Source organism: Aegilops tauschii, chromosome 4, assembly GCF_002575655.3.
Source record: "Aegilops tauschii subsp. strangulata cultivar AL8/78 chromosome 4, Aet v6.0, whole genome shotgun sequence".
NCBI classification, from domain to species: Eukaryota; Viridiplantae; Streptophyta; class Magnoliopsida; order Poales; family Poaceae; genus Aegilops; species Aegilops tauschii.
The window spans coordinates 27,977,150-27,991,136 of record NC_053038.3 but is presented as its reverse complement, the minus strand read 5'-3'; the positions used below and the strand labels follow the sequence as shown (position 1 = coordinate 27,991,136).

At 42.9% G+C, this 13,987-nt stretch overlaps 1 long non-coding RNA gene across 1 annotated transcript; it reads right to left on the bottom strand.

Moving 5' to 3' along the window:
• Nucleotides 1–9,050: 9,050 nt before the first annotated feature.
• On the bottom strand, nt 9,051–12,053 carry LOC109752774 (uncharacterized). The gene is made up of 3 exons (XR_002230352.4): nt 11,360–12,053; nt 10,614–10,795; nt 9,051–9,535 (listed from the first exon to the last, which is right to left on the bottom strand). It is a non-coding gene; the product is annotated as an uncharacterized lncRNA (long non-coding RNA).
• Nucleotides 12,054–13,987: the final 1,934 nt, after the last annotated feature.

The window sequence follows — 13,987 nt, the reverse complement described above, 5'->3', positions numbered from 1 at the left end:
GGGCGCCCATCACTGCTTCAATGTGACGAAGCCATCCTTCAAAGCGCAGGTCTTCATCTTGTTACAACCTAGCTTTTTTTCTTTTAGAATTCCACAAACACAAGCATACAGCTCTAGTAAGTATTGTGATTGATCTCACGTATATGCATGCATGCATGTTTTAAGGTTTGCTTGGAAAATCAGCTCGTGTCGTCGTGCCATCATCGTTGATCGGAACCACTTGTAGATCGATCGGCCGGACACCCTTATATCCATGTACCCGGCCATTGGAGAGCAAGGCGCGGTGTCCTATCAGCAGTCTCCGCCTCCGATCTGGAAGGCCACGTACGCGCCGGGCATCACTGATGGCAGCCGGCGCGGCAGCCATCGGCCATGACACTGGAGAAGATGACTGTCCTGCAACTCGATCACGTTGCTGGAGAACCAGGCGTTGCATCTGTGAGGAAGCGGCACTCTTTCCTGAACTTATCTGACTCCAGACCAATCTACCCGACACCGTCATGCCGAGCGCACGGGCGGCTGCTGGCCGTCGGCACACTGTGTGGCTGCTAGCCATGCCTCCGGTGCCGGTGGCCAACTGCTCCCCGTCGAAGACCTGCTTGGCAAGATGCTCGCCGAGATGACCCACCTCAAGTTGGGCGCTTCTCCGCCTCCTTCACCACCCAGGCAGCACGCGCCCTCTCTGGTAATCGCGTTTGTCCCGCTGATGGGCGACCAGATCGAGGACACGCTGGTGGCGTGCGTGCCACACATGTCGTTGACTCATCGTCTGTGGCGACTCCCGTGTCCATCCTTCCACCCTCTCCTCCCATCCTTCCACCCTCTCCTCCCCGAGCTCCTTGTCCTCCTCATCGTCTTCCTTGATCATGGCCTCCAGCAGCCCCTGGCCCACAGCATAGATATAGATTGAAGGTTTGATTTGAAGAAAGTAATCATACTCGTTGGAGGACTATGAAACGTGACGAATTCCACCTGTGCGATGAGACAGTCCTTGGGCAAGAAAACGTCACGGGTGAGACAGTCCATGGGCAAGAAATAGGAACCTGCAATAGACCGTGTATATTGGCCGTGCGACAGATTAGACCGGCCGAAAAAAAAACTCACGTGAACTACAGATTAGAAAACTTCATGTGCGCGCTGCGGCCCAACCCTGAAATTTTGTACGAAGTGATATATATAGATAGATTAGTACCACCTTGGATTTCGGAAAAAGTATGGAAGTGTTGAAACAAAACTGAAAGCGTAAATTCACGAGAAGAAACGTATTGTGACGGTGAACCCACGGAGTCAATCCGTGCTTTATTATTACTAGCAAAAGTGTTCGTGCGTTGCAACGGGAGAAAAAATACGCATGCCCCTATCTCAATAAGCATAATCTCAAGATCTCCATAGGTCCACGTCCTTTTGTTCAACATGACGCCCATCTGTGTCACCGCCTATCCTCCTTCCCACCGTCATATTATTGCTATTTACTTTGGGAAAAATCGTGTTATTTATCTTAATCCACTATACATTTTTTTATTTTGTATTAATCAAACTGCATTTGTTTATTATTTAATTTAACCGACCATGCATTAATTTAGCGAGACATATTCGCGTAGGAGTCTGCGCCTTGTTGTGGGCTCTCTGAAATTGCAGAAATGATTTGGTTTTTAACAGGACAACAAACATTCATTTTTTGCAGGTTATTTTCCGAGCCACGGCGTTGATCCGTTCGTGGTCGCTACTCACTCCGACGGAGGCCAGGGAGCGTTTGGTTACTGGATCTATCCGCTGGGAGATGGTAGCTCGGGATATCTTCAACCGGTTTGGATGGCGGTCATGTAATAGGATAGGCAATTAGTTTACCTATCTCTCTTTTTGCCACCCGGTAGTGGCGTCCTTTATTTGGCTAGTCTGTCTTCTAGCCTTTTTGGATCTGTGTGAGCTCTTTTTTATTTTTATTTGGAGACTTTAAAACCTTGTTGGAACCTATTTATTTGTTCAATAAAAGGGCCGTATGCATCGTTATGATGCAGAGGCCGGGGAGTCCCCCTTTTCGAAAAAAAATGTCTTACGTTTTAATGTTTGCTACCCTGCAAAAAAAAGTTTTAATGTTTGTGACCAAACATGCACTAATTGTGTTTGTACTTATAAAATAAAATGGTATTTTACGCCATTACTATTTGTGAACTGAAACAAAGTGAAGTGAAGCAATTGCCACACGATGGAGTTTCCAGACTTGCACTAACTTTTCTTCTCAAGCTATAGTCATGCTCAAACATAGGGCATACGAAAGTGTACGGATTGTGGATCTAGGAAAATTGTGCGTATTCACATTTTACCTCATTAATATTTGTGAAAATAATCATGTTATTTATTTTCATCCACTGTACATTTTTTGATTTGTTTATTAATGAAACTGCATGTGTTAATTATTTATTTTAACAGCCATGCATTAAGTTTTAATATTTGTGAGCGACCAATTTTTTACACTTCCGTAACCAATTAATAACTTGGTGACAAAAAGAATCGACCGAAAAGATGTGTCCTCTTTGACATGTACTCCTAACTCCAGTCGGCTAAAAAGAGTTCACGTCTCCTTTCTTTTCCCCACTTTAAACTTGATAGAAAAAATATGATAGAAAAGATCCAATTCGCTGCCTACTTTTTTTTTTTTCTGTTCTCACGACTTAAATTCTCCTCTTTCCTATATAGGACAAACCTTTTTTATGCAGCGCGCATGCAGCGTGTATTAGGGAATCTCTCTTAATTTCCCTCATTTTAATTACCCATTTAATTGCCCACCATATTTCTCAAGCATGCATTAGGAATCCCGTTCCTTAATTATCCCACAATAGTACGCAATCCTTCCTTTCCTTTTCTTTGACATGTACTCCTAACTCCAGTCGGCTAAAAAGAGTTCACGTCTCCTTTCTTTTCCCCACTTTAAACTTGATAGAAAAAATATGATAGAAAAGATCCAATTCGCTGCCTACTTTTTTTTTTCTGTTCTCACGACTTAAATTCTCCTCTTTCCTATATAGGACAAACCTTTTTTATGCAGCGCGCATGCAGCGTGTATTAGGGAATCTCTCTTAATTTCCCTCATTTTAATTACCCATTTAATTGCCCACCATATTTCTCAAGCATGCATTAGGAATCCCGTTCCTTAATTATCCCACAATAGTACGCAATCCTTCCTTTCCTTTTCTTTCAAGAATCCTTACTTCCTTCCTTATTTCTCGAAGCCCACTCACATGGTGCGTTGTGTAGGCCCATCAGCACATTGCGTTCGATCCGCTGGATTACATGACGCGGCCCAAGCAACGCTAGTGGCTTCTGTGCCAATAAAATATACGAAGTCCAGCTTTAGTTCAATATAAGCACAGAACGTTCGTTTTGTTTATGGAGAAACTTGTGGTTGGTGAGATGGCTAGTTCGTTGTGCTTTGGACGCAGAGACTCGGGTTCGAATTTCTGCCTCGTAATTTTTTTTCAAAGCGGACAAACGGACATACGAAATGAAGCGTAAATTAGTACGAAATTTGATGCACCCGACGTAATTCCCCGAATTAGTACCACCTCGTATTGTGACGGTGAACCCAAGGAGTCAATCCGTGCTTTATTATTAGGGATAGATTAGGGATTAGGGATTAGGGATAGATAGATATATATATAGCACAAATGCCCGTGCGTTGCAACGGGAGAAAACACTGGTTCTTACGACTCAAAATTGGCCAGGTCGAACACAGTCTAGCTGCGTGCTAGTGCTCCAAATCTTCTACTGGAAACTTTCATTTCCACTGGCGTTGATGCTCGCACAACCACAATTGTCTGACTTCATCGCTAGGGCTGCTTTGTTATGGGCAAATGGTTAGGCATGTACTTGTTTTAACTACAAAATTTAAGTAAAAGAAGCACAATCCACAATAGCACATTCTCTAGAAAAAACTAATTATGCATAAGAGCACAAGCTTGCTGCCCAATAACGCAATCTCCAAGAAAAATAGCCATTTCTTTTAGGGCTATATACACAGAAAATAGCGAGGTAAAAATTCTTCACAGAGAATGCACATTGGTACTTTTGGATTTTTGGATAAAGAAATGCTTATGATGGCACAACCAATATATGCACATAAGATGATTCTAGGCAGCTAATTGTCTATTTTTAATGAACTAAGAGGGCCTGATGTACTATTTTCTAATTAAGAACTTTTAGGCAAAATAAGTAAAGGAACGCTTTGGATGGATGAGAAAATTAATTGGAGAAGCAGATGATTAGAAGTTGTATCCGCCTGCACAACTTCGGCCGGCGTCCTGCCGACGTGCAGGATTGCATCAACATGTTGTCTTCGCCGCTGTGTCCGAGCAGCCCAACGTCTCGTCCTTGCCGTGTCCGGCTACAACTCCGGCGTGCAGTACCGACCATGCTTCCTTTCTCTCGTTTTCCTGTGCTTCCTTTCTCTTTCTCAGCTCATTGTTTGTTTCATGGGACGGCTGGTTGATGTTACAAAGAACTTCAAAACGTATATAAACTGATGAGAATCAATTTAACAGGGCGAGGTGGGACTATTGTGAAAATAATAAGCAAGCAACAAACTATTTTTTGCGGCCTTTGTAAGTCGAGGCGTGGCTGCCGGCCATAAGGCCCAGCAGCGTAGCGAGTTGGCGAGTCTCCGGTGATAGTTGGGCTACGGTGCGATTTTGGGGAATAGATGGGCTAACGCCCAGGTGGGAACGACCAGCCTATGCGAACCATAGATGGGCTGAGGCGCGGGCGGGGGCGACCAGCCTAACCGGGACGGACTGTTGGGGATGAACAAAGGTTTGAGGAATTGAATCGTTTTTTTCTTACGCTTTATTCTTACGCTTTAGTACCACCTCGCGTATATGTTTTAAATTCAAATTGAAAGCGTAAAATCACAGGAAGAAGCGTATTGTGACGGTGAACCCGACAAAGTCAATCCGTGCTTTATTATTAGGGAAAGATTAAAAAAATAGCAAAAGGGCCCGTGCGTTGCAACGGGGTTCAAATCAAGCTACTGAGATCATATAATGTATAGCCCACCTTGTTTATTCAAAATCAAATAAAACTGACCACTGGTTGCACTTAACAATTATTCATGCTAATATAATACATTTAGTTGATGGCTTACATGAGACAAGCTTTAGAGACAACAGTTTATTCCAAAAATCTTAGTTTAAATTTAGCATTTGAAACTTCCATTATTCGTCGCATAAATACAAATTGTGACTCTGTTTTTGTTTGGGATTTTCATTTTAGACCAACAATACATTAACCATTAAATTAGAAATTGTTCTTCTGAAATTAGTATGACATGTGACTGCTCCAGCAGAATACATAAACCAATTTAATTTAAATAACACAACAAACAATTACAAAAAACAGGTGGGCTGCTTAGCCATGTAATCTACGATCTGCCTTGAGCTGTACTGCAACATGCCCGTGCGTTGCAACGGGAGAAATAAAATCATTGGCGTAATAATAATTGTTTAAGACACTCCATGGTACATGCCCATCACTTCAATATGGTGAAGCACTAATAGCATAAGCAGTGAAAGCTTAATTTACAATTCAACTTTAATAGTGCCAAAAATAGTTACTAAGACATGCATTATTTCATACATAGATTTATAGCTATAGTGTATCTACTGCTAGTGTCGATTTTTAGCATGTTAATTGTAGTCTTTGTGCACAAAATAAGAGAGTTTTTTACTATACAAAATCTCATTGATGATATTTCCAACAAAATTTCTGCATTTTCAAACCTTATTTTTGCTGGTACAATTTTAAATTGAGGAAATCTAAGGAGGCTAATAATTAATTTAGGTTACCTCAAATTCATTCTTTTTCTTAGAGATATTGAAAATTTATTTTGTCATTATGAGTTTATTTAATTTTCTAACACAAAGTCTATTTTTTACATGATCTTGGTTGGTCATTGTACCCGAAATAGGATTATCTTTGTGGCAAAACAAAGACTCATGTGTATAGTTAGTTTTTTCATTAAGAGCAAGAGCGTCCTGTGCGTACATGTACATCTACATTTTTTCTTCCCGCAAAAAAATGTACATCTACATTTTTTTTGGGTCGCGCTCATGCAGCTATAGCGGCAGTCTTCATCAGGTACCATGAAGATTGTCTTCGTCAGGGAAGACCCAATCCAATCCACCTCCACGTCTCAACAGCGCAGCGACCGCATGCCACAGCTCCCGCGTCCCGCACCGCCGGCTAGCAGCGCCTGCCGCGCCCTTGCGTCAGGTTGCAAGATGGACGGGTCATCCCGCCGCTCCGCCGTCAAACAAAAACCCGTAAAGCTGCCACAGGGCTGACTGCATCATCACAAACGGGTTCAAGCGGACACGCCGCATTGTCCGGCGGGCGTCGCAACATTCCGCGTATGCTCCGTCCAATGAAAATACAGAGTAACTCGTACTACCAGCCTACTCTCTCTGATCGGGAGAATCCACAAGCAGCTATCAAGCAAACTCTTCGTCACCGATTTAACGATTCAACTTGATTGCATGGAGTTAAACCGTATACAACGCTGGTCGTCGATGTCTTGTCAGGCGTCAGTACATCCCCTGTCCATCCTCAACAGGATCACATACCACTACCAGATTCAGATGGCCACCATGTACGCCTTCGCCGACGCCGGCTCCGCCGCCATCGAGAAGGGCCGCGCGGCTGTGCTCGCACAGTACTGCGCCTTTGCAGGCCAGCTCCTCAAGTGTCCCGGCAACGTGCCGGTGTGGGGTCCTAAACGACCGCAGCGTGCGTGCACTCTTTCAGTCCTCAGTACGTGCCCAACCGCAAAGTCTGCGGCTGTCCGCGACATGGAAAGAGAGAAGCTGGTGGCGGACTGTGCTGCTGGTACCTGAGTTCCTCTGCTCTGTGTTGTGTTCGTCGCCAACAGCACCGGCGTCCAGCACCCCGCCGACCGACGAACCCCGCCATCCGCCGCGTCCGGAGCTGGCCTCCACTCTGGATCTGTCGTCCCCATCAACACAAGCCACCGCACCCTCCTGATCGCCAGTCCCGATGTGCAGCCGCCGCCGACATAGTCTACCTCGATCACCGCCCCGGCCCCTCCCTGCCTGCCTCTATGTGGTGTGTTCATCGCCGGCAGCACGAGCACCCTGCCGGCTGCCGACCGTCGAATCCCGCCATCCGCCGCGTCTGGATTGTCCCCTCCTTGCCTCTATGTTATCTTTTCTTTCTTTTTGAGTGGGATTTATCGGGTCTCTCCTGGCTGATTTTATTTAAAGAAGCGATACGGGACTAATAGAAATCGAATCTCATGCTATCATAGTACCGTGCGGCTGGCTACTTCCCCATAGATGGAAGCCGAGGTTGGGAGTTTGATTCACAAGTGGATTGGATTAGTTTTCATTCTTTTTCCGCCCTGACGGTGGCAGGAGCCGGCCATCAGGAATCGTTTTTCCATCTTGATGATGTGGCCGAGGCAGCGTGCGGAACATCAGGTTGAGGCCCAGCATGTTGGGCGCGTAGCGGCCTTCGGACTAAATTTTCTTAGACGATGGATAAAAATTCCATAAAATTAGTACCACCTCGTTTATATTACGATTTTGTCTATACAAATCGTAAAAGCGTATTATGACATGAGAAGAAAGCGTATTATGACGGTGAACCCGACAAAGTCAATCCGTGCTTTATTATTATTATTATTATTATTATTATTATTATTATTATTATTATTAAATTAGGGAAAGATTTAATAATATCTTCAAATTGGATTTTAATTTGATTTTCAAATCTTTTCCAAATTGTTTTCTATTTTCTTTATAAAAATACTTCTCAAATCTTATCTGAATTTTGAAGGGTCATGTTTCCTTCACTCAAGTATTTATATTCATAAAATTTTGAAATGATTTGAAATTCCAACAGAAGCAAGAAAAACTTCAATTAAGTTTTGAAAGCGGTACTCATTACTCCCCACTCTATATCATAAATTTTGAAGAAGTCCTATTATCTTCTCTCCTTGAAAATCCTTGAGTGGCATAAAGCTTTTGAGTTGAATTATTTCAAATGGAATTCCATGGAAACCAAATGCAAGAATGAAAGTTTGGGAAAGTCCTTTTATTCCCTCTTATTTAACCTTCAAAAAAAATTCAAATTTCACACAACAAATCACACAAGCAATCATTATTACTTAATTAATATAACATTCCAAAATTTAGAATTTTGGGATGTTACACACCATGATCTTCATGATAAAGAGTCTCCTATGATATCACTTTCATATACTAGTGGGAATTTTTCATTATAGAACTTGGCTTGTATATTCCAATGATGGGCTTCCTCAAAATGCCCTAGGTCTTCATGAGCAAGCGAGTTGGATACACACCCACTAAGTTTCTTTTTGAGCTTTTATAAACTTATAGCTCTAGTGCATCCGTTGCATGGCAATCCATACTCACTCACATTGATATCTATTAATGGGCATCTCCATAGCCCGTTGATAGCAAAAGGGCCCGTGCGTTGCAACGGGAGAAAAATATCCCTAAAAATCAGGCTCTCTTTTCTTAGTGAAAATTCACTGGTCAATGCTAATATGTGTTTCCAGGTAGGTGCATGATGTTCATATCATAAGATATTTAATAGCGTAAAACAAAAAGGTCATTGCTAGCAATTTTAATTACAAAAAGTAACTTCTTTTAGGATTTGTCTTGTGTTTTCAAGGATTAGAAGTATATGAAAATATAGGAATGCATCAATATATCTCATCCGAGATAAGAAGGACAATTCTTGAGAAAAATGATTGAAAATTTGAAAAACAAATGTTAGTCATGCATGCTTGCATAGTTACCATAGATGGATGAATGCACGATGCATATTTTTTTTTATTAGTTATCACTTAGACGTTAATAGTTTGTAAACATTTTGCATATACCAAACTCAAAGCCTATTTGAATATTGTAAATGGTATAATTGACTCAACCAATATCATAACACCAATAACTATATTAGCATACATATGTATTCACCCGCAAAAAAAAAGCATACATATGTATTGGCTGAGCAAGTAACAAAAGAATTTAGTCCACATATGTATGTTTATGCACAAAAATCTGGGAAAGTTGTTGTCATAACAGGCATAACAATAGGAGTTCTGTACCAACATGGGTGTGTACTAACATTCAGAATGCGTGGCAAAATGAATAGCTACAACACTTAGGCCACAAAATTCACTCAAACTAAATAAATCTACTTTTGAGAACACTAAAGTTCTTTTGAGCTCCTCAATTGATCTCTCCAATAGCTTGACTTCTTCATCCTTCTCCTTTCATCTGCTATTTGTAAGAGTACAAAAGAAGGGTTCTAAAAGAAGAAAAACGGAAGCATTATTAAGAGCAGAAAACATTAATCCAATAGCATGAACACCTGGTTGGCGTCCGTAGCAATTACTTCCCTTTGTTTTGCCACTGGCAAAGCATCTCCAGCTTTTCTCTCAGAGAGGCACCTGGGAGTCACATTATTGCTTCTCTTCTGAGAGCTTGGAGAAGTTATTCTGCAAATTTTGAAGCAAATCGTTCCTTTCATCGTCAAGTAAATTTCTCAGCTCAATCAACACTTCCTCCAATATTGGAGTGGCATTTCTATTATGGGCTAACTCCTATTTCACAGAGCAATCAATCCGTTCAATATGGCTGAGCTGAGGTCGCAAATCAGTGTTCACTATAGAAACTGCATTTGGTTTGCAAACTACACTTGCTGGCTGCTCCTCCAACACCAAAATCTTTTTTTACTCTTCATAATTTAAGAATGTGCATGATTAATCAATTTAAACTCACTGGATTGGATGGATGGAGTGTCTAAATAGTAGGATTAAACAATTGGTCCTTTACTGACTGATTAATTAGTGAACTAAACATTTTTCTGAATCTTTGCTTTAATGGATGTGCATGATTAATCAGTTAACACTACAGTGGGGGAGGACATCCTGATGGAGCGGCGCAACCTACTTGACCAGCAAGCCCCACGCCTTCAAATTATTTTAGGAGATCTAACAACATTAAATAAGAAGCATCATCTCATTAAAGTCCACTTTATTTATTTTATCGGAGGCTCGGAAGAACTTAGTCTCTTCAAAATAAGAAGCATCATCCATGGTCGATTTCTGGACCAAAATAACTACATGCATAAACGGACTCTCATGCCAAGTTGCAAACAGATCAGGGAAAACACCCACAAACTTGAATAAAACATTGTGATTTTTCAGCAAAAATAATGTTATGTGATCGAAATGAAACAATTGTTGTTCAGATATACCAGTTTCGATTGAATCTACTATGGCATTGACAGAAGCAGTAGACATCCAGCCATAAACATATCACTGGCCATAGGTTTTATTTTTATTTTTTTGGCATGCACTGGCTATAGGTAGATAACATAAGAGCTAGGATCCAACAGTTAGGCAGAACAAGTAAGACACCAAGTCGCATAATCAAAATATGCCCATTTGCACACATGCAAATAGTTTGAACGTACTGAAACACAAAGAAAGTAAATAGTAGATTATATTGTCCTAAGTTGATCTTGCTTGATAGCATTATCTAGAGAATATCAAAAGGAAAAACATAACTAACCTTGACCTGTTTGTAGCGATCCAGATTTTACACACTCTGGTCATTTCATCTGAAATCACATGAAAAAGTGTTGCTTTTCTTTGGCCGCTGAAAGGGAAAGTACCAATCTCCACTTCGATCCTCCCTCTGTAATATTATAAGAAAAGCAGTCAACAGAGCATCGCCCTCCCACCATGCCTGTTCTGATAGACACACAAAAGAATACACAAAGCATCTTCCATCAGTTTTTATAACTTGCTAGAAATACATGCAAACATCATCCAACAAATGAACGGCTTGTGCAATTTGTTTGCAAGCAAATAGAACGAATTATTGCAAACCTGAACATAATTCTATTGTCTATGCATCTTTTCTCTCAGCTCTACAAAAAAATTCGTCTAGCAATTTCTAAAAATAATTTGAATGAAGCTACTGTACGTTTGTAGACAACCACACAACAAATTGAAGGTCACAGGAGCAACAAAGCATCAGGGATCCTCCTGCGGTACACACGTCCTCAACGATAGAGTTGCCTGGTTAGTGGGCTGCCGACAGAGCATCGAACAGAGCGTGAATAATCAACGGAGTTTGTAATCGTAGCCCTACACACGAAATTCCATGAGCATGGATAAACTGATCTTGTGATTTGGTAGAAGCAGCAAATTATAGTACCGGCTGAATGAACAGCTTGTGCCATTTATAGATAAACTGAAACCCTCACGTAGTCAGCCAGTACTATAATATGGTAGTAGCAACAGGCAGCTCACCATCTGGAACCCAGCCGCGAAGGTACCACCGGTCGCCGCTATACCGGGGCTCGTTCTGGAACTCCTTCGGCGCACTTCTGGAGGAACCTCGCCAGCTTCTCCGGCAGCGTCACCGGTGGCAGCTCCCCTCTAGTCGCCGGATCCCTTTGTAAAACGGACTCGGTTCGATCAGAGAGGAGGAAGCTAGGGACGTGGTGCGGTGCGGGTAGCAGCGAATTAGTGCCGCCTCTTCCATCCTCAGCCGCCAGCTCGCCGACCGCCCTCTCCATCCCCGGCCTCGATCTTGCCGGCACCCGCCCACTCCATCCCCGTCCACGATCCCGCCGGCGCCACCCTCCAATCCCCTTACTCGAGCCCGCTCGTCTCGAGCGCAACACGCCACGCCATGCCTCCCGCGAGGTCGCCGACGCGCAGATCGGCCCTCTCGAGCTCCTGGAGTCAGACGCCAGCGCCGCACCCTCCCATCCTCTGCCTCCCACGAGGTCGCGACCAGTAGGTGGAGGGGAGCGGTGAACGGCGAAGAAAGCCGCGAGATGGGATTGGGAGGCAGGAGAAGGCCGGCGGCGCGTGGTGAGGGGCGGAGCGGGGCAGGAGGCGGCCGGCGGCGCGAGGGCCGTAGCAGGAGGTGGGCGGGGCGGGGCGGAGCGGAGCGCCGCGAGGTAAAGCGCCGCGAGGACGGGGAGTCTGGATAAGATGAAACAGATGAATCGCGGGTTGAATACATACAGGTGTAGGTTTTTTTCTTAAACGAAATGTTTTTTCAATATCACGGGCACCCGAATTAGTACCACCTCGGGTATATGTTTTAAATTCGAACTGAAAGTGTAAATTCACGGGAAGAAGCGTATTGTGACGGTGAACCCGACAAAGTCAATCCGTGCTTTATTATTATTAGGGAAAGATAGCACAAATGCCCGTGCGTTGCAACGGGAGGAAAAAACAACAAATTTTTAACCCAATGTCTCAAGACCCCCCTCCTCCCACAACCCACCGCCAGACATGATGACATCAACAAACTCTTTGAAATCCTCCACGCTACCATGAAAAGATGTGTTGCACAAAAAACATAAACGTGAAAGAATGTCGTAAGTGTATTGAAGGTGTATGCATTTAAATCACAGAAGTATCCACCCCATTGTGAGTATCTCTTCACGCCTTTGTTGGGGTTGCTTAGTGAAGCCCTATAAATATCGCATTATACCGAAAATAGTGAAGTTCATTTTAGTACAATGTCTTTGCCTCACTACGGAGGTAACACAAATTTCCATGCACCAGTGTTGGCTAGGTTTAGGGACTGTGTAGTGTAGCGCTATTCATATCCAATGATATTATGAGCATTGTGCCAAGATCCTCCATCCTTGGCTAATATAAGATAGAAAACTGTGGAGTTTGTGTCGCACACATCGGGTACTCCGAGTCAGACTCCTTGTGCTTTGGCGACGGGTAGAAAACACACACAAAACATGCAAAAGTTGTCATGTTTTCTAGCTTTTCGCAAGTTCATGTTTCTTGTGTGAGGTGTGTAGATGATCTAAAAATTACGGCTCCTATGACATGAAGATATAGAAAAAGCTTGATTCAAGTATCATGGAAACGTTTGTAAACTTGGAGCTCCTGTTTGCAATAGGAGAAAAAAACAATGTATACCCCTAAACAATAAACCTTAGATCCACATTTTTTATTTTAACATGACATCCCATTTGAGTTGTTGCTTATCCTCCTTTTGATCCTTGCCATTGATGGCTACTCTGTTCACTTGTCAGTCTCAAGATGATGAACTTGACCACCACCGTACACGTCATTGAATCGCGCTAGCGCAAGAAAATATTTAAAACTTGAAAAACAATCTCATCGAGCTGAAAGCGAGGCCCACCCTCAGCAGCTATCTCAATATGTACACGGAAGTGGCATCGACGAGGGAGCGACCATGGCACAGCGGATGGCCGCGCCCTTCTTGTCCAGCATGGCAAGGGAGCGGACGGCATCTAATCCTCCACATAAATGGATGACACGCAGGCGAGGTGGTAGCGTGGGGAGGAGGCGCGCCATGGTATGGCGCTCTAGGAAGGAAGCACGACAAGATGGCGCCTCTGTTCCTCTGCTTCGTCTGCGTAGGTCTCGCTTGTTTTTGTTTCGATTGAACCAGGAGTCCAGGTCGCTAGGTAAAAACAACTTAGGGCAAAATCATCCAACAAAATATGATGTGTGGGCTTGACGTGAAAAGTGAGAAAAACTCAGTTTGTGGTATTCTATCCAGTTATCATCAAAGTGTATTACTGAATCAAATAAAAAGAAAGATGTGGTGTTAGAGCAATGTCCCAGGAAATGTGGGGCAATTTGTCAAATTGCTCGCAAATGGGAGACCACAATACCGTCCATGGCCTTGATGACAGCAAAGTCATGTCCTCAGCCGATATGCTAATCAACCATAAAAATATTGATATGTACGCTAGTAACATATAAATGATCATTTAGAAAGGAAAACCTGATCTTCCCACATGTACATGATTCTATCAACTACTTACCTTGTGAGTGAATATATCATTAGCTCCATCTGCCCATATTACAAATTTTGATCATAGATCAGAATACACAGCTAAAAGTATTGGACATAGGCTCCGAATGTCA